Source organism: Ursus arctos, unplaced genomic scaffold (assembly GCF_023065955.2).
Source record: "Ursus arctos isolate Adak ecotype North America unplaced genomic scaffold, UrsArc2.0 scaffold_33, whole genome shotgun sequence".
NCBI lineage: Eukaryota > Metazoa > Chordata > Mammalia > Carnivora > Ursidae > Ursus > Ursus arctos.
In genome coordinates this window covers 32,229,678-32,247,031 of record NW_026623019.1, presented here as the reverse complement: position 1 = coordinate 32,247,031, position 17,354 = coordinate 32,229,678, and positions in this window count along the sequence as shown.

Below are 17,354 nucleotides of genomic sequence, written 5' to 3'. Positions count from 1 at the left end.
GGATGGGGACCCCGAGCTCATGTGCCGCACTCACCCTGCTGCCCTTCAGCCACCCGAGCCGCTAGAGGCCCCGCCGGTCAATCAGGGCAAGAGATCGGGCAGGGCCCTCCGAGCCCACGCTGACCTTTGAAGGCTCCCCGCGCAAAAACGTTGGCTCCCAGGATCCTGCTCACCAGCGCCCTCACCTAGGCCCACCCCACCGCTTGCTTCAGAGCTGGTGGATAGGGCCTGCCGGGCTCCTGGCAGCTAACCAAAACCCTAGGTCGGCCCTGAGGGGACATCCCAAGCGGCCTGGCTCTGCAATGCTGGGGATTGGTGACTCAGAGCCCCAGAGCCGGACTCACCCTGCCGCACTGTCCCCACCTGGGCCGCTAGGGGCGCCGCGGGTCATAGAGGGCGAGAGAAGGGCAGGGCCTTCTGAGTCCCCGGTGACCTTCAAAGGCTCCCCGTGCCAAAACGCTGGTGCCCACGCTCCCGCTCCCCAGCGCCTTCACCTCGGGCCGCACCTCAGCTCGCCGCACAGTGTGCGGTTGGGCCTGACGGTCCCTGGGGGCTAACCCTAACCCTAGGTCGGCCCCCCAGGGGCCCCTCCGAAGGGTTTTGGTGCCACTACGCCAGGGATCTGGAACCCCAAGCCCCAAAGCCAGACTCACCCTCCCACAACGCTGCCACCCGGGCCGCGAGGGGCGCCGCCGGTCACTCAGGGCGGGAGATCTGACAGGGCCCTGGAGAAACCGGCGACATTTGAAGCCTCCCACCCCAAAATGCAGGGGCCCACAATCCCACACCCCAGCGCCTTTACCTCGGCCCGCCCACCTCTCACCGCCCAGCCAGAGGATCTGGCCTGCCGGCCTTAAGGGGGCTAACTCTAACCCTGGGTCGGCCCATGAGGAGCCCCTCCCAAGGGGCCTCGCACGACAACGCCGGGGATTGGGGATCCCGAGCCGCAGCCTGGGATTCACCCTGCCGACCCACCGCCAATGGAGTCGCTAGGGGCCTTGCTGGTTATTCAGGGCAGGAGAAAGGGCAGGGCCCTCGGAGCCATGGCAACATTCAAAGGCCCAGGACGCCAAAACGCTGGGGCCCACGCTCCCGCTCGCCATCGCCCTCAACTCGGCCTGCATCTCCACTCCTCGCACAGCCGGCGGATCGGGCCGGTCGGCCTCCTGGGCGCTAACCCTAACCCTAGGACGGCCCCGAGGGTCGCTTCCTAAGGGGCCTGGCGCCACAACGCCGGGGATTGGGAACCCCCAAGCCCCAGCGCTGGATGCACCCTGCCGCCCCGCCCCACACGTGCCGCTAGGGGCGCCGCCATTCATTCAGGGTGGGAGAAAGGGCAGGGCCCTTCGAACCCCCGCCGACCTTCGAAGGCGCCCCGAACCAAAACACTTGGGCCCGGGCTCATGTTCACCAGCACCCTCACCTCGGCCCAACTCTCCGCTCGACGCACAGGCGGTGTATCGGGCCTGCTGGCCTCCTGGGGGCTAACCCTAACTGTAGGTCGGCCACGGAGGGGCCCTTCCCAAGTGGCCTGGTGCCACAACGCCGGGAATGGGGACCCCAACCCAAGTGCCGGACGCACCCTGCTGCCCTTCAGGCACCGGAGCCTCTAGGGGCCCCGCCGGTCATTCAGAGCGGGAGAACGGGCAGGTCCCTCCGAGCCCCCACCGACCTTCGAAGGCCCCCCGCACTAAAACGCTTGGGCTCATGCTCAGTCTCGCCAGCGCCCTCACCTCGGCCCAACCCTCCGCGTGCTGCACAGCCGCTGATCGGGTCCACCGGCCTCCTGGGGGCTAACCGTAACCCTAGATCGACCCCCGAGGGGCCCCTCCCAAGGGATCTGGCGCCGCAACGCTGGGGATTGGGGACCCCCGAGCCTCAGCACTGGACTCACCCTGCCACCCATCCGCCACCCGAGGGCTTGGGGTGGTGCCGTTCATTCAGGGCGGGAGCACGGGCAGGGCCCGCGAAGACACGGCGACCTTCAAAGGCCCCCCGCGCCAAAACACCCGGGCCCACGCTCCCGCTCACCAGTGCCCTCACCTCGGTCTGCCACTCCAGTCTCCACACAGCTGGTGAATAGGGCCTGCCGACATCCTAGGGGCTAAACCTAACCCTAGGTCAGCCTCCGAGGGGCCCCTCCCAAGGGGCCTGGCGCAGCAACGCGGTGGACTGGGGACCCCCGAGCCCTCTGCCCGGACTTACATGCCGCCCCGCCGCCACCTGGGCTACTAGGGGCGCCGCCGGTCATTCAGGGAGGAGAACGGGCAGGGCCCGCCGAGTCCCCGGAGACATTCGAGGGCCCCCGGTGCCAAAACGCTTGGGCCCAGGCTCTTGCTCGCCAGCGCCCTCACCTCGGCCCGCCCCTCCGCTCCATGCACAGCGGGCGGATCCCGCCTGCCGGCCTCCCGGGTGCTAACCCTAACCCTAGGTCGGCCACCCAGGGGCCCCTCCCAAGGGTCCTGGTGCCGCTTCGCCGGGGATCGGGAACCTCAAGCCCCAGAGCCACACTCACCCTACCGCAACGCCGCCACCCAGGCCCCTAGGAGCACTGCGGGTCATTCAGGGCGAGAGAAGGGGCAGGGACTTCCAAGCCCCAGGTGGCCTTCAAAGGCTCCCCGTGCCAAAACGCTGCTGCCCACGCTCCCGCTCCCCAACGCCCTCACCTCGGAACCGCCCTCCGCTCCCTGGACAGTGGCCGGATCCCACCTGCCGGCCTCCTGGGGGCTAACCCTAACCCTAGGTCAGCCACCCAGGGGCCCCTCCCAAGGGTCCTGGTGTCGCTACACTGGGGATCAGGGACCCCAAGACCCAGAGCCAGACTCACCCTGCCGCAACGTCCCGACCCGGGCCACTAGTGGCGCCGCCCGTCATTCAGGGCGGGAGAAGGGACAGGGCCCTGGAGAAACCTGCGATATTTGAAGCTTCCTGCGCCAAAATGCAGGGGCCCACGCTCCCAATCGCCAGGGCCTTTACCTCGGGCCGCCCACCTCTCGCCGCCCAGCCAGAGGATTGGGCCTGCTGGCCTCCTGGGTGCTAACTCTAAACCTAGGTCCGCCCACGAGGAGGCCCTCCCAAGAGGCCTGGCCCCACAACGCTGGGGATTGGGGATCCCCGAGCCGCAGCATGGACTCACCCTGCCGCTCCACCCCCAAGGGAGCTGCTAAGGGCGCCGCTGGTTATTCGGGGCAGGAGAACGGGCAGGGCCCCTTGAACCATGGCAACAGTCGAAGGCCCAGGGCGCCAAAACGCTGGGGACCACGCTCCCGCTCTGCATCACCCTCAACTAGGCCCGCACCTCCGCTCTTCACAGAGCCAGCGACTCGGGCCTGCCGGGCTCCTGGGAGCTAACCCTAACCCTAGGACAGCCCCTGAAGGTCCCTTCCTAAGCGGCCTGGCGCCGCAACGCCAGGGATTGGGGGCCCCAAGCCCCAGCGCCGGATGCACGCTGCCACCCCAACGCACACAGGCCGCTAGGGGCGCCGCCATTCATTCAGGGTGGGAGAACTGGCAGGGCCCTCCGAACCCCTGCCGACCTTCGAAGGCGCACCGAACCAAAACGCTTGGGCGCAGGCTCATGTTCACCAGCACCCTCACCTCGGCCCAACTCTCCGCTCGACGCACAGGTGGTGTATCGGGCCTGCGGGGCTCCTGGAGGCTAACCCTAACCATAGGTCGGCCACCGAGGGGCACTTCCCAAGGGGCCTGGCGTCGCAACGCTGGGGATGGGGACCCCGAGCTCATGTGCCGCACTCACCCTGCTGCCCTTCAGCCACCCGAGCCGCTAGAGGCCACGCCGGTCAATCAGGGCAAGAGATCGGGCAGGGCCCTCCGAGCCCACGCTGACCTTTGAAGGCTCCCCGCGCAAAAACGTTGGCTCCCAGGATCCTGCTCACCAGCGCCCTCACCTAGGCCCACCCCACCGCTTGCTTCAGAGCTGGTGGATAGGGCCTGCCGGGCTCCTGGCAGCTAACCAAAACCCTAGGTCGGCCCTGAGGGGACATCCCAAGCGGCCTGGCTCTGCAATGCTGGGGATTGGTGACTCAGAGCCCCAGAGCCGGACTCACCCTGCCGCACTGTCCCCACCTGGGCCGCTAGGGGCGCCGCGGGTCATAGAGGGCGAGAGAAGGGCAGGGCCTTCTGAGTCCCTGGTGACCTTCAAAGGCTCCCCGTGCCAAAACGCTGGTGCCCACGCTCCCGCTCCCCAGCGCCTTCACCTCGGGCCGCACCTCAGCTCGCCGCACAGTGTGCGGTTGGGCCTGACGGTCCCTGGGGGCTAACCCTAACCCTAGGTCGGCCCCCCAGGGGCCCCTCCGAAGGGTTTTGGTGCCACTACGCCAGGGATCTGGAACCCCAAGCCCCAAAGCCAGACTCACCCTCCCACAACGCTGCCACCCGGGCCGCGAGGGGCGCCGCCGGTCACTCAGGGCGGGAGAACTGAGAGGGCCCTGGAGAAACCGGCGACATTTGAAGCCTCCCACCCCAAAATGCAGGGGCCCACAATCCCGCACCCCAGCGCCTTTACCTCGGCCCGCCCACCTCTCACCGCCCAGCCAGAGGATCTGGCCTGCCGGCCTTACGGGGGCTAACTCTAACCCTGGGTCGGCCCACGAGGAGCCCCTCCCAAGGGGCCTGGCACCACAACGCCGGGGATTGGGGATCCCCGAGCTGCAGCCTGGGATCACCCTGCCGCCCCACCGCCAACGGAGTCACTAGGGGCGTTGCTGGTTATTCAGGGCAGGAGAAAGGGCAGGGCCCTCCGAGCCATGGCAACATTCAAAGGCCCAGGACGCCAAAACGCTGGGGCCCACGCTCCCGCTCGCCATCGCCCTCAACTCGGCCTGCATCTCCACTCCTCGCACAGCCGGCGGATCTGGCCGGTGGCCTCCTGGGCGCTAACCCTAACCCTAGGACGGCCCCGAGGGTCGCTTCCTAAGGGGCCTGGCGCCGCAACGCCGGGGATTGGGAACCCCCAAGCCCCAGCGCTGGATGCACCCTGCCGCCCCGCCCCACACGTGCCGCTAGGGGCGCCGCCATTCATTCAGGGTGGGAGAACGGGCAGGGCCCTTCGAACCCCCGCCGACCTTCGAAGGCGCCCCGAACCAAAACACTTGGGCCCGGGCTCATGTTCACCAGCACCCTCACCTCGGCCCAACTCTCCGCTCGACGCACAGGCGGTGTATCGGGCCTGCTGGCCTCCTGGGGGCTAACCCTAACTGTAGGTCGGCCACGGAGGGGCCCTTCCCAAGTGGCCTGGCGCCACAACGCCGGGAATGGGGACCCCAACCCAAGTGCCGGACTCACCCTGCTGCCCTTCAGACACCGGAGCCTCTAGGGGCCCCACCGGTCATTCAGAACGGGAGAACGGGCAGGTCCCTCCGAGCCCCCACCGACCTTCGAAGGCCCCCCGCACTAAAACGCTTGGGCTCATGCTCAGTCTCGCCAGCGCCCTCACCTCGGCCCAACCCTCTGCATGCCACACAGCCACTGATCGGGTCCACCGGCCTCCTGGGGGCTAACCGTAACCCTAGATCGAACCCCGAGGGCTGCTCCCAAGGGGCCTGGCGCCGCAATGCCGGGGATTGGAGACCCCGAGCCTCAGCACCTGACTCACCCTGCTGCCCAGCCACCACGCGGGGGCTTGGGGTGCTGCGGTTCATTCAGGGCGGGAGAACGAGCAGGGCCCTCCCAGACACGGTGACCTTCGAAAGCCCCCCTCGCCAAAATGCCCAGGCCCACGTTCCCAATCACCAGCGCCCTCACCTCCGTCCGCCACTTCACTCTCCACACAGGTTGTGAATAGGGTCTGCCGGTCTCCTGGTGGCTACATCTGACCCTAGGTTTGGCCCCCGAGGGGCCGCTCCCAAGGGACTTGTCACAACGCTGGGTATGGGGACCCCGAGCCACAGCGCGGGAGTCACCCTGCCGCCCCACTGCCTTCGGAGCCTCTAGGGGCGCCGCTATTCATTCAGGGCAGGAGAAGGGGCAGGGTCTTCCGAGCCATGGCAACATTCCAAGGCCCAGCGTGCCTAAACGCTGGGGCCCACGCTCCCGCTCGCCATCGCCCTCAACTCGGCCCGCACCTCCGTTCCTCGCACTGCCAGCGGATCGGGCCTGCCGGCCTCCTGGGCGCTAACCCTAACCGTAGGACGGCCCCTGAGGGTCCCTTCCTAACGGGCCTGGCGCCGCAACTCCGGGGATTGGGGACCCCCATGCCCCAGCGCTGGATGCAAGCTGCTGCCCCGCCCCACACGGGCCGCTATGGGTGCCACCATTCATTCAGGGTGGGAGAACCGGCAGGGCCCTCTCAGCCCCTGCTGACCTTCGAAGGCCCCCTGCGCTAAAACACTTGGGATCATGCTCAGGCTCGCCAGTGCCCTCTCCTCGGGGCAACCCTCCGCATGTTGCACAGCCACTGATCGGGTCCACAAGCCTTCTGGGGGCTAACCGTAACCCCAGATTGACCCCCGAAATGCCCCTCCCAATGGGCCTGGTGCCCCAACGCCAGGTATTGGGGACCCCTGAGCCCCAGCGCCGGACTCACCCTGCCGCCCAGCTGCCACCCAGTGTATTGGGGTGCTGCCATTATTCAGGGGGGGAGAAAGGGCAGGGCCCTCTGAGACACAGTGACCTTCAAAGGCCCCCAGCACCAAAACACCCGGGCCCACGCTCCCGCTCACCAGCGCCCTCACCTCGGTCTGACACTTCACTCTCCACACAGGTTGCGAATAGGGCCTGCCGACCTCCTGGAGGCTAAACCTAACCCTAGGTTGGCTCCCAAGGAGCCCCTCCCAAGGGGCCTGTCGTCACAATGCTGGGGATGGGGACCCCAAGCCCAAGTGCCAGATTCACCCTGCTGCCATTCAGCCACCCGAGCCGCTAGGGGCCCACCGGTCAATCAGGGAAGGAGAACGGTCAGGGTCCTCTCAGCCCCCGCCGATCCTCGAAGGCCCACTGCGCTAAACACTTGGGCTCATGCTCAGGCTAGCCAGCGCCCTCACCTCGGCCCAACCCTCCGCGTGCCGCACAGCGGCTGATCGGGTCCACCGGCATTCTGGGGGTAACCGTAATGCTAGATTGACCCCCGAGGGGCTCCTACAAGGGGCCTGGAGCCGCAACGCCGGGGATTGGGGACCCCAACCTCAGCACTGGCCTCAACCTGCCGCCCAGCTGCTACCCGGGTCTTGGGGTCCTGCCCTTCATTCAGGGCAGGAGAACGGGCAGGGCCCTCAGAGACACCGCGACCTTCAAAGGACCCCTGCGCCCAAACGCCCGGGCCCATGCTCCCGCTCGCCAGCGCCCTCACCTCGGCCCACCCCTCTGCTTGCTGCAGAGCCAGTGGATAGTTCCTGCCAGGCTCCTGGGGGCTAACGGAAACCCTAGGTCGACCCCGTGGGGCACATTCCAAGGGGCCTGGCTCTGCAACGCTTGGGATTGGTGACTCAGAGCCCCAGAGCCGGACTCACCCTGCCACACTGTCCCCACCCGGGCCACTAGGGGCGCTGCCGGTCATTAAGGGTGGTAGAACAGTCAGGGCCCTGGAGAAACTGGCGACATTTGAAGCCTCCCGCGCCAAAATGCAGGGGCCCACGCTCCCACTTGCCAGGACCTTTACCTCGTCCTGCCCACCTCTCGCCACCCAGCCAGAGGATTGGGTCTGCTGGCCTCCTGGGGGCTAACTCTAACCCTAAGTCGGCCCGGGAGGAGCCCCTTCCAAGGGGCCTGGCGCCGCAACGCTGTGGACTGGGGATCTCCGAGCCACAGTGCAGGACTCACCCTGCCGCCCCACCACCAACGGATCCCCTATGGGTGCCGCTGATTATTCAGGGCAAGAGAATGGGCAGGGAGCTATGAGCCATGGCAACATTCGAAGGCCCAGGGCGCCAAAATGCTGGGGCCCACGCTCCCACTCGCCATCGCCATCAACTCAGCCCGCAACTCTGCTCCTCACACAGCCAGCAGATCGGGCCTGTCGGCCTCCTGGGCGCTATCCCTAACCCTAGGATGGCCCCTGAGGGTCCCTTCCTAAGGGGCCTGGTGCCGCAACACCGGGGATTGGGGACGCCAAGCCCCAGCGCCGGATGCACCCTGCTGCCCCACTCCACACAGGCCGCTAGAGGCGCCAACGTTCCTTCAGGGTGGGAGAATGGGCAGGGCCCTCCGAACACCCGGCTACCTTCCAAGGCCACCCACGCCAAAATTATTGGGCATACATTCCAGATCTCCGGTGCCCTCACCTCGGCCTGGCCCTCTGCTACTGCACAGCTGGCGGATCATGCCTGCCGGACTCCAAGGTGCTAACACAAACACTAGGACGGCCCCAGAGGGGCCCCTTCAAGGGGCCTTGCGCTGCAATGCATGGAATTGGGGACCCCCAAACTGCACTGCCAGAATCACACTGCCACCCCGCCATCACCCGGGCCGCTAGGGGCGCCGCCGGTCATTCAGGGTGAGAACACGGACAGGGCCCTCCGAGCCTCTAGCAATGATCAAAGGCCCCCTGCACTAAAACGCTGGATACCATACTCCTGCTCGCCAGCGCCCTCACCTCGGCCCACTCCTCCACTCGCCGCATAGCCGGCGCATCAGTCCTTCTACCCTACTGGGGTTTTACCTTAACCCTAAACCCTAACCCCTAACCTTAAACCCTAAACCTTAACCCCTAATCCTAATCCTAACCCTAACCACTAACCCTTACCCTAACCCTAACCCTACCCTAAACCTAACCCTAAACCCTAATCCTTAAACCCTAAACCCTAACATTAACACTAAACGCTAAACCCTAACCACTAACCCTAATCCCGAAACCCTAAACACTAAACCCTAACCTTAACCACTAACCCCAAACCCCAAACCCTAACCCTAAACCCTAACCCTACCCCGACCCCTACCATATCCCTAACCCTACCCCTAACCCTACCCCTTCAGCTAACCCTACCCCTAACCCGTAACCTAACCCTAAACCTAACCCTAACCCGTACCCTAATCCGTACTCTAACCCTAACTCTAACCCGTACCCTAACCCTATCCCTAAACTGTACCCTAACCCTAACCATAACCCTAACACGTACTCTAACACGTACCCTAACCCTAAACTATACCCTAACCCGTAACTTAAACCGTACCCTAAACCTAACCATAACCCTAACAAGTACCCTAACCCATATCCTAACCTTAACCCTAAACCCTAAACACTGACCCTAACCCAGACCCTAACTCGTACCATAACCTGTACCCTAACCCTACCCGTACCCTAACCCTAACCTGTACCCTAACAGTAACCCTAAACCCTAAACCGTAACCCGTACCCTAACCCTAACCAGTACCCTTACCTTAACCTTAACCCATACCCTAGCCCATACCCTAACCCATACCCTAACCCGGACCCTATCCCTAACCCGGACCCTAACCCATACCCTACCCATACCTAACCCTAACCTGCACCTTAACCCATACCCTAACCCTAAACAATACCCAATCCCTATCCCTAACCCGTTCCCTAAACTGTACCCTACCCTAACCTGTACCCTAACCATAACCCGTACCCTAAACCGTACCCAAATCCGTACACCAAAACTAACCCTAAACCGTACCCTAACCCGCACGCTAAACCGTACCTTATGCGTACCCTAACCCGTACCCTAAACCTAACCCGTAAACTAAACCTAACCCATACTCCAACCCTAACCCTAACCCTAAACCCAAACCCTAAACCCTAACCCATACCCTAAACCCTAATCTGTACCCTAACCCATAACCTCTAACCTGTAAAACCTAAACCCAACCTTAACCCGTACCCTCCCCTTCCCCTAACCCTAACCCCTACCCTCACCCATACCCTAACTGTAACCCATACCCTAACCTTAACCCATACCCTAATCTGCACCCTAACCCCGGGGATTGGGTACACCTGAGCCCCACCACGGGACTCAGCCTGCCACCCCTCAGGAAACCATGCCCCTTGGGTCGCCTCAGAGCATCCTGTGCAGGAGAACTGGTAGGGCCCCCCTGAGCCCACAGTGATCCTCGGCGGTCCCCTACACCCCAACCCTGAGGCCCACGCTCATCCCGCCCCACGCCTTCCCTTCAGCTTGCCACCGAGCTCGTCGCAGAGCCAGCGGATCAGGTCTGCCGGGTTCCTGGGGCCTAGACCTGACCCTAGGTCGGCTGGGTAGGGCCCCTCCACTGGGGCCCGGTGCCGCAGCCCCAGGGACTGGGGACACCTGAGCCCCACTGCAGGACAAAGCCTGCCAGCCCGCAGGAAACCGTGCCCCTTGGGAGGCTGTAGAGCATTCAGGGTGGGAGAACCAGGAGGGCCCCCAGAGCCCCCGGCAAACTTCGGCGATCCCTAAACCCAACCTTGAAGCCCATGCTCACCCCACCCTGCACCCTCACCTCAGCCCGTGGCGGAGCTCACCACATAGTGGGCACATCTGGCCTGCGGGGATCCTGGGCGCCAACCCTAACCCTAGTTCATCTGTGGAGGGGCCCCTCCCCAGGAGCCTGGAGCCACAGCCGTGGGGATTCGGGAGACCTGAGCCCCACAGCAGGACTCAGTCTGCCACCCTGCAGGAAACCGTGTGCCTTGGGAGGCCATAGAGCATTCAGGGTGGGAGAACCAGCAGGGTCCTCCTGAGCCACCAGCGAACATCGGCGGCCTCCCGCACCCCAACCCCGAGGTCCATGCTCACCCTCCCCACACCCTCACCTCAGCCTGTGTAGCTCCCCATACAGCCAGCAGATCAGGCCTGCGGGGCTCCTGGGGCCTAACCCTAGCCCTAGGTCAGCCGCGGGTGTGGGGGCCTCCCCAGGAGCCTTATACTGCAGCCCCGGGGAATTGGGATACCTGTGCCCCACCGCAGGACTCAGCTTGCCACTCGACAAGAAACCATGCCCCTTGGAGCTCTATGGAGCCTACAGGGCACGAGAACTTGGGGAGGCCCCCGGAGCCTAACCCCATCCTTTGGCAGCCCCCCGTTCCCCAACCCTGAGGCCCATGCTCACCCTCCCCCATGGCCGCCTCTCAGCCCTCCACAGACCTCACAGCACAGCCTGCTGATTGTCCCTGCCGGGCTCCTGGACTCTAAACCTTACCGTAGGTTGGCCACAGAGGGGCCCCTCCCCAGGGTCCTGGCACCCCACTCTAGGGGATTGCGGACACCGAAGCCACACCGTAGGACTCAGCCTTCAGCCCACAGGAAACTGTACCATTTTGGGGCACAACACAGCATTCAGGGCAAGAGAATTGGGGCACCCCTGAGAGCCCCTTCTGGTGAACCCCGACATTTGTGGGCCCTTCCGGATGAAACTCCAAGGCTCACACTCACCCGCCCTTGTGCCCTCAACTCACTCAGCCTGGGAGTTCTCTGAGCACTGGGCAGTTCGGACCTGCTGTCTCTTGAGGCCTAACCTAACCCTGGGTCTTCTGCTGAGGGTCCCTCCCCGTTTGCCTGCCTCCAAGGCACCAGGCATTGGGCTCACCTCTGCATGACTAGAGGACTCAGCCTGCCCCACAGCAGGAAACTGTCCATTTGGGGCTGCAGCAAGGATTCATAGGAAAATCAGAGGGCCCCCCTTAGCCCATCCCAGGCAACCCCCACTTTCAGATATCTCCCCGGATCCAATTAGTAGCTTCACACTGACCTTTAAACTTGCTCTCCACAGAGATCTTTTGAAATTCTCCACACTTCCAACCGGTGTTATCATCCAGCTTCAGTGCCTTACCCAGCTTTAGGTCTTGAGATGGATTAAAATGGGAAGTCATTTCACTGATGATGACGTACTGGTGACCAAAAGATACATGCATAAATGCTTCATATCACTTGGCTTCAGGGAAATGCAAATCTAAACCCCTATAGATGCCATATCACACGAGGCCGAATATCTAAAAATAAGAAGACATGAAACTATACATGTTGGAGTGGATGTGGTGAAACGGGAACCCTCTTACACCCCTGTACGAATGCAGTCCGGTACAGCCACTCTTGAAAATGGTACAGAGTTTCCTCAAGAAGTTATAAATAAAGCTACTCTATGTCCCAGCAATTGCACTACTGGGTATTTACCCAAAACAGACAGAGGTAGTGAAGACGGGACACATGCACCCCAGTGTTCATAGCAGCAATATCCATACTAGACAAACTGTGGAAGGAGTGCAGATGAGCATTTATAGATGAATGGATAAAGAAGATGTGGATCATATATATAATGGAATATTACTCAGCCATCAGAAAGGATGAATACGTACCATCACACCGACCTGGGTGGAGCTGGAGGGTATTATGCTGAGTGGAATAAGTCAATGAAAGAAAGACAATGATCATATGCTTTCACTCCTATGTGGAATATCATAAACAAGGAAGTAGACCATAGGGGAAGGAAGGGAAAATAGAATGGGAAGTCATCAGAGAGGGAGAAAACCCATGATGGACTCTTAACTATCACAAGAAACTGATGATTGCTGGAGAAGTTGGGGGGGTAACTGGGTGAGTAGCATTAAGGAGGTCACACGATACAATGAGCACTGGGTGTTACACACGACTGAAAATTTATTGAAGACTACATCTGAAACTAATGATGTACTGTAAGTTGGCTAACTGAATTTAAATTAAAGAACAAAAGACCTCGAATAAACAATCCTAAACATTTGTATGGAACCACTAAAGATTCCGAACAGCCAGTGCAATGTGGAAAAGAAAAACAAAGCTGGAGAACTCACAATTTCAGATTTCAGGTTATACTACAAAGCTGCAGTCATCCTAACAAGACAGTACGGCACAAAAATAGACACAGCGACCAAAGGAACAGGATACAAGTTCAGACAGAAACTCACAATTATGTGGTCCATGAATCTTCCACAAAGCAAGCAACGATATCAAAAGGGAAACGGACAGTCTCTACAACAAATGGTGTTGGGAAAACTAGACAGCTACGCACAAAAGAATGAAATTAGACTGCTTTCTTACACAATACAGACAAACACAAAACAGTTTCAAGACCTCAATATGAGACCTGAATCCATAAAAATCCTACAGGAGGGAAGACAGCAACTTCTTGACATGGACCATACCAACGTTTTTCTAGACTGTGTCCTGAGGCAAAGGAAATGAAAGCAAAAATAAACTATTGGGAATACAGCAAAATAAAAAGTTTCCACACGGCAGAAGAACAATGAAAACGTAAAAATAATAAGACAACCTACTCAAAGGGAGAAGATATTTGCAAAGATCATATGCAATAAAGGGATAGTGTCCAAAACATATACAACTGATACTACGCGACCCCCAAAAAACAAATAATCCAGTTAAAAAATAGGCAGAAGTCATGGACAGACATTTCTCCAAAGAAGAAACACAAATGGCCAACAGTCCCGTGAAAAGATGTACAACATCACCCATCATCAGGAAAATGTAAATCCAAAGGTAATGAGGTAATACCTCAAACCTGTCAGAATGGCTAACATCAAAAGCAGAACAAAGAGCAGGTGTTGGGAGGATGTGGATAAAGGGGAATCCTTGCAAACTGTGGGTGGGAATGCAAACTGTGGTGTTCACCGTGGAAAACAGTATGAAGGTTCCTCAAAAAATTAAATGTAGAAGTACCCTACGATCCAACAATCACACTACACGTATTTACCAAAAGAATAGGAAAGCAGTAACGTAAAAGGATATGTGCACCCCTATGTTTCCTGCACCATTATTTACAATATCACAATATGGAAGCAACCCAAGTGTCTGTAGAAAAATTGACAAATGAGATGATAGATGTGTGTATTCACACACACACACACACACACACACACACACACACAATGGAGTATTATTCGGCTTGAAAAAAAATGAAACCTTGCCATTTGCAGCCACATGGATGGAGCTAGAGAGTATTATCCTAACTAAAATCAGTCAGTCAGAGAAAGACAAATCCCATACGATGTCACTCTAACGGGGAATTTAAGAAACAAACAAAAATAAATAACTAAAAGGGAAAAAGGAGACACACCAAAATACAAACTCTTAACAATAGAGAACAAATGGATGGTTACCAGAGAGGTGGAGGATAGAGGGATGAGTGAAATAGATGAAGGGGATTAAGAGGACGCTTTTCTTGATGACCACTGAGTAATATATAGAATTACTGAATCAATCTATTGTACACCTGAAACGAATGTAACACTGTATGTTAGCTCTAGTGGAATTCAAATAAATTTTTAAAAAGATTTTTCTTTCAGGAACCTCTTTGAAAAAGCTTTTCCTGTGCAATGTGCATAAGCCCTACTTGGGAGGATTCACTCTACAACAATTATTCACTCCATGCCTCAAATTCAGATTTCACTGGGTTCTTACTGTGGATCCCAGCGCACGGGAGCCATGGTCCTTTTCTGTCCAGGCTCAGCACCTATGCATTCAAGATTGGAAGTAGAGACACATGTCACTTCACAGTCCAGAAAGCTATTATTGTTTCTGTTTCAGTGAGAGAGAGTCACAGACTTTGAGACAGGTTTCAGAGCAGGTTTATTATGGATCCTGGATCTCTACTTCAATGTTCATTACCTGGATCCATTTGGCTAATATATTCCCTGTGGATGGGCTTGATTCCAAGCACATACATGGAAGATGCAAAGGTGGGTGGGCTTGGTGCGGGACAGGAAGAAGACCAAAAACAGACAAGGGTCCGACCCCTCCCCTGATCCAGGAACTGCTACGGGAGAGGGTACGGGAGGTAGAATCCATGCGAAACTCCAAGGTCACCAGCTGAACACAGGAGGCACAGGTCAAGGGATCTGGAGATGCAGGGGTTGAAGGCTACTCTGAGCTACCTCTGGGAGGAAGGGAGGGAAAGAATGAGAGGGAGACACTGCCTTCCCCTGGCCCGTGCCAGCTCCCCACCGCTCTGACACGCATCAGTGCATGAGCTGACACAGCCTGGGCTCAGGATGGGCTGTCTCGGGTCCCTCAATCCTCAGTGGGACAGCTGGCCCCAGGGCTCAGAGACATGCTGAGGGAGATGAGAGGGAAAGCTGCCCCACCCAGGTCATCCCCTCCTTGAACAGACAGCCCTTCAGAACTGCTAAAAAAACCCCCACTAACGGGGTTAAAAGACATGCCATGGATGAACTAAGGCATAGAGATATGTAAAATAACATTCATTTTTAAGTTCAGAGCTGTCATGTCAGGAAGTTGGGAGAGCTTCCCTGAAGAAGGCTGAGGGGAGGGCAGGCCATGCTGAAAAGGGAGACATGGCTCTCCTGATTGGGGACTTGCAGCCCCCTTCCAGGGCAGGGCATCATCCTCGCATCACACGAGATCCATGGAAGTTTTCCATCAGGGCCAGATGTTTGTCTCGAGAAGGCTAACCTGGTATCGGACTGCACAGGACACCAGGGACGAGGGCCAGATGGAGGACGGACAATACCCCGGAGGCCATGGGGCAAGAGCAGAGGCACATGACCTTGAAGATGATGATGAAAAGCAGGAGGTGGCAGCATGGAGCCGGCCCGAAAGTACCATGGCAGCAGTGCCCACAGCTACACTGACTGGGTGCCTTCTGTGCCAGGTGTGGCTGACTTCAGTATGCTCCAGACTAGTCCTGACCACACGTCTAGGAACTGTGTACCACCCCCGGCCTCCTCTTCCCTTGCAGCTGCTAGGAATCATGGTCGCAGACCCTGGTCAGGAAGTGTGCACCACCCCGGTCTCCTCTCCCCTTGCAGCTGCTAGGAATCACGGTCACAGACCCTGGTCAGGAAAATAAGATAATGGATTCCTGTCTCATATCAAAATCAAAAGAACTCTTCAACCTTGGACACAACAACTTCTTGCAAGCCACGTCTCTAAAGGCAAAGGAAATAAAAGCAAAAATGAACTATTGGCATTCATCAGGATAAAAAGCTTCTGCTCGGCAAAGCAAATGATCAAGAAAACAAAAAGGCAACCTATGGAATCGAAGAAGATATCTGCAAATGATATTACAGATAAAGGGCTGGTATCCAAGATCTATAGAGAACTCCTCAAACTCGACACCCAAAAAATGGGCAGAAGACACAAAGAGATACTTCTCCAGAGAAGACATACAAATGGCCAACAGACACATGAAAAAATGCTCCACATCACTTGCCATCAGGCAAATACAAATCAAAACGACAATGAGATACCACCTTACACCAGTTAGAATGGTTAAAATTAACAAGGCAGGGGACACCTGGGTGGCACAGCGGTTAAGCATCTGCCTTCGGCTCATGGCATGATCCTGGCATTATGGGATCGAGCCCCACATCAGGCTCCTCCGCTATGAGCCTGCTTCTTCCTCTCCCACTCCCCCTGCTTGTGTTCCCTCTCTCGCTGGCTGTCTCTATCTCTGTGGAATAAATAAATAAAATCTTGAAAAAAAATTATCAAGACAAGAAATAAAAAAATGTCAGAGAGGATGTGGAGAAAGGGGAGCCCTCTTACACTACTTGTGAGAATTCAAGCTGGTTACAGCCACTTTTGAAAACAATATGGAGGTTCCTCAAGAAGTTAAACACAGAGCTATCCTACGACCCACCAATTGCACTACTGGGTATTTACCCCATAGACACAGAGTAATGAAAAGAAGGGGAACCTGTATCCCAATGTTCATAGCAGCAATGTCCATAATAGCCAAACTGTGGAAGGAGCCAAGATGTCCTTCAGCAGATGAATGGACAAAGAAGATGTGGTTCATCTATACAATGGAATATTACTCAGTCATCAGAAAGGATGAATACCCACCATTTGCACCAATGTGGATGGACCAGGAGGGTATTATGCTAAGTGAAATTAAGTCAAGCAGAGAAAGACAATTATCATATGGTTTCACTCCTATGTGGAATGGAAGCATGGAGGACATTAGAAGAAGGAAGGGAAAAGTGAAGGGGGGGAATGAGAGGGGGATGAACCATGAGAGACTACAGACACTGGGAAAAAACTGAAGGTTGCAGAAAGGGAGGGGAAGGGGAATGGGTTATCCTGGTGATGGGTATTAAGGAGGGCACATGTTGGGATGCCCAGGGGCACAGCGGTTAAGGTTCTGCCTTCGGCTCAGGGCGTGATCCCGGCGTTATGGGATCGAGCCTCACAACAGGCTCCTCCGCTGTGAGCTTGCTTCTTCCTCTCCCACTCCCCCTGCTTGTGTTCCCTCTCTCACTGGCTGTCTCTATCTCTGTCGAATAAATAAGTAAATTCTTTTTAAAAAAAAAGGAGGGCACGTGTCATAATGAGCACAACGTGTTATATGCAAACAATGAATCATGGAACACTACATCAAACAAATGAAGTACTGTAGAGTGAATAACAATTTTTAAAAAAGAGAAAGATATGAAATCCATACAGGAAAAC